The sequence below is a fragment of the Meriones unguiculatus genome, chromosome 1 (assembly GCF_030254825.1).
Source record: "Meriones unguiculatus strain TT.TT164.6M chromosome 1, Bangor_MerUng_6.1, whole genome shotgun sequence".
In the NCBI taxonomy this organism is placed as follows: Eukaryota; Metazoa; Chordata; class Mammalia; order Rodentia; family Muridae; genus Meriones; species Meriones unguiculatus.
The window spans coordinates 157,553,425-157,557,314 of NC_083349.1; the positions used below are offsets into that span (position 1 = coordinate 157,553,425).

Below are 3,890 nucleotides of genomic sequence, written 5' to 3' on the forward strand. Positions count from 1 at the left end.
GAGTGTTCTAGGAGGATTTGCTTATTTAGTCTCCTTAAAATAAAAACAAAGGGTGAAAGTAGTTATCCCAGAACATCTGCTATAGAAGTAAAAATAAGACGAGGGGACTGGATCTGGTGGAACAGAAAGACAGGTGAAGATCTGCAGCCAGCCTAACTGCTTGATGCTATGAACTTTATCTCCTCTTAGCATTGGTTCCCTGGCAGATGTGGCCTGTAAGTTAACAAGTAATGCCTACTGAAGATTGCTGGAGTGGGGGGCGGGGTAGAGATGGCATAAAGCAACATTTGAGGGGAGGAGAGTTAGGAGGGGAAGGTCCATGGAATCCATAAGGAAGGCCCCAACATGTGTTTAGTTACACATGTAAGTAAATATGTGTTTAGTTATAGTCTTCTCCAGACTGGGGGATTGGATTTGGACGAGAAGAAGGAGTGGTGAAGGTTTTCAGCTAGCTTATCTGTTTCCCTGGCCTGCTCAGCTCCTGTGTTCCTAATAAATGTCTGCTGTTGTTGGAGGATAGAGTAATGGGATGATTTAGAATTTTTTTAATTTAATTTTATTTTATTAATTACACTTTATTCACTTTGTATCCCCATAAGCCTTTCACTCTTCCCCTCCCGGTCCCACCCTCCCTCTTCCTTCTTCACACATACCCCTCCCCAAGTCCACTGATAGGGGAGGTTCTCCTCTCTTTCCTTCTGATCTTAGTCTATCAGATCACATCAGCAGTGGCTGCACTGTCATCTTCTGTGGCCTGGTAAGGCTGCTCCCCCCTCAGGGGGGAGGTGATCAAATAACAGGCCAATCAGATTGTGTCAGAGGCTGTCCTTCTTCCCACCCACTTGGACACTGAACTGTCATGTACTACATCTGTGCAGGGGTTCTAAGTTATCTCCATGCCTGGTACTTGGTTGGAGTATGAGTCTCTGGGAAGACCCCTGTGTTCAAATTTTCTGGTTCTGTTGCTCTCCTTGTGGAGTTCCTGTCCTCTCCAGATCTTACTATTTCCCACTTCTTACATGAGATTCCATTCACTCTGCCCAATAGTTGGCCAAAAGTCTCAGCATCTGCTTTGATAGTCTACAGGGCAGAACTTTTCAGAGGCCCTCTGTGGCAGGTTCCTAGGTTGTTTCCTGTTTTCTTCTTCTGATGTCCATCCTCTTTGCCTTTCTGGATGGGGATTGAACGTTTTAGTCAGGGTCCTCTCTCTTGATTAGTTTCTTTAGATGTTCAGATTTTAGTAGGTTTATCCTATGTTATATATCTATATGAGTGAGTATATACCATGTGTGTTTTTCTGCTTCTGGGACAGCTCACTCAGGATGATCCTTTTCAGGTCCCACCATTTACCTGCAAATTTCATGATTTCCTTATTTTTCATTGCAGAGTAATACTCCATTGTATAGATGTACCACAATTTCTGCATCCATTCTTCAGTTGAGGGGCATCTGGGCTGTTTCCAGCTTCTGGCTATTATGAATAAAGCTGCTACAAACATGGTTGAGCAAATGTCCTTATTGTGTACTTGAGTTTCTTTTGGATATATGCCTAGGAGTGGTATGGCTGGATCTTGAGGAAGCGCTATTCCTAGTTGTCTGAGAAAGCACCAGATTGATTTCCAGAGTGGTTGTACAAGTTTACATTCCCACCAGCAGTGGAGGAGGGTTCCCCTTTCTCCACAGCCTCTCCAGCATGTGTTGTCACTTGAGTTTTTGATCTTGGCCATTCTGATGGGTGTACGGTGAAATCTCAGGGTTGTTTTGATTTGCATTTCCCTAATGGCTAATGAGGTTGAGCATTTCTTTAAGTGTTTCTCTGCCATTTGATATTCAGTATTTTTTTTTATGATCCATTGAGAATGGAGTCAGAGAGAAAAATGGAAAAAAAAAAAAGCAGGTGTTCTGCTATAGAGCTGGATTGAGACTAGGGAATTAGATATGAAACTCAGATGGATTGATGAAGGGATTCAGCTTACCTACTTCCCTGACAGTAGTGGCTGTGGGCTTGAAGGGAGGTGCATGATGGAATTGGGGGCTGGGATAAAGCAACAAGTGAGTGAGGGAGGTTAGGGGGAGATCTGTTAGGCAGGGAGAGAGGGAAGGCTGCAGCAGATCTGAGCTGAGCTGCAGATGAGCCTGAGGGATTGGACCTGGAGGAACAGAGGGAGAGGTGAAGATCTGCAATCAGGACCTACTTGCCTGGTAGGAGTCTGTTTTCTTTTATAAAGTAAGTGATCAGCTTATAATTTTGATATAACTGAAATAAGAACTTTATGATATTCTTTTTTATCACAATGTGAAATTATATTTGCATATATTTTATAATACAATTTATCAACGTGTGAAAGTACATAAAATTCATAAACTTTCAATGGAGTTATTTATCTCAAGGAAAATGTACGTAAAGGAAAGACAAACTAGAAAGATGATGGTTGCATAAACTATGAAGACTCCGTTTATATAAACAACTATATTGTCACATAATTAAGGAGCCACCTTGTTTTTTCTCGGCAGGGCTTCAGTAACAGCCGCTGTGGTACTTGGCTCTCTGAGCTATCCAGTGCTCTCCTTGTCGCTGTGGCGACACTTGAATCAGCTGCAGTCATGAAGGAGCAGATGACCCTCAGGGGCGATAATGGCTGGGTAACACAGATCGCCACCACCTGGCCGTCCTTGGACATGATCCTGTCCGCATCTCGAGACAAGACCATCATCAAGGTGGAAGCTGACCAGGGATGGAATACCACAGTGAGCTCTGCGAGGTCACTCCTACTTTGTTAGTGATGTTAACTCCTCTGATGGCCAGTTTGCCCTCTCAGGCTCCTGGGGTGGAACAATGCGCCTCTGGGGTCGCACAGCAAGCACTACCATGAGACGATTTAAAGGCCATGTATGTGCTGAGTGTAGCCTTCTCCTCTGACAACCGCCAGACTGTCTCTGGATTCTGAGTCAAGACCATGAAGTTATGGAATACTCCGGGTGTCTGCAAGTACGCTGTCCAGGATGAGAATCATTCAGAATGGCTGTCTTGTGTCTGCTGCTCGCCTGAACCGCAGCAACCCTGTAACTCTCTCTTGTGGCTGGAACAAGGTGGTTTAGGATTTTGGCTAACTGAAAGCCGAAGACCAACACACTGGCCACACTGGCTATCTGAACACTGTGATGGTCTCTCCAGAGGAATTCCCCTTTGCGTCTCGAGGCAAGGGTGGCCAGGGATCTCAATGAAGGCAAGCACCTGTACACAGAAAATGGCGGGGGCATCATCAAAGCCTTCTGCTTTAGCCCCACCTGCTACTGGCTCTGTCCTGCCACTGGCCCCAGTATCAAGATCTGGGACTTGGAGGGCAAGATCATTGTAGAGGAAATGAGGCAAGAGGTTATCAGCAGTGGCAGCAAGGCAGAGTCATCCCTGAGTACCTCTCTGGCATGGTCTGCTGATGGCCAGACTGTTGCTGGCTATGCAACTTGGTTCGAGTGTGGCAGGCGACTATTGGTACCCACTAAAAGTTTATGACAGTGTCCTAGAAATAAAACTGGCTTCCTGAAAATAAATAAATAAATAAATAAATAAATAAATAAATAAATAAAAATGCTACCTCAAAAGGCAGATGAGCAGGTGAGTCTCTAGAGACTAAATGGTGGTTTACAGTATCTATTTCAGGACTGTAACAATTAAACCCAAGTTTATCAGGTCAATTTAGGATTTTAAACAAGTCAGCCATGAAAATCGAAAAAGAAAAGAAAACCGGAGGAAAAAAAGAGGCATAGAGGGCCACTCTCCTCACGGTTTCTTGAAATTTTATTATCTGTTAATACTAAAATAAGGAAAGGCCACTGTATACCCCAATATTCCACTTTAGCTAACAAATAAAAAGTAAAAACCGTAGCAGA

General features: G+C 44.0%; 1 pseudogene; it reads left to right on the forward strand.

Moving 5' to 3' along the window:
• The first annotated feature begins 2,588 nt into the window (after window positions 1–2,588).
• Window positions 2,589–3,503, forward strand: LOC132653728 (small ribosomal subunit protein RACK1-like; annotated as a pseudogene).
• The last annotated feature ends 387 nt before the right edge of the window (window positions 3,504–3,890 follow it).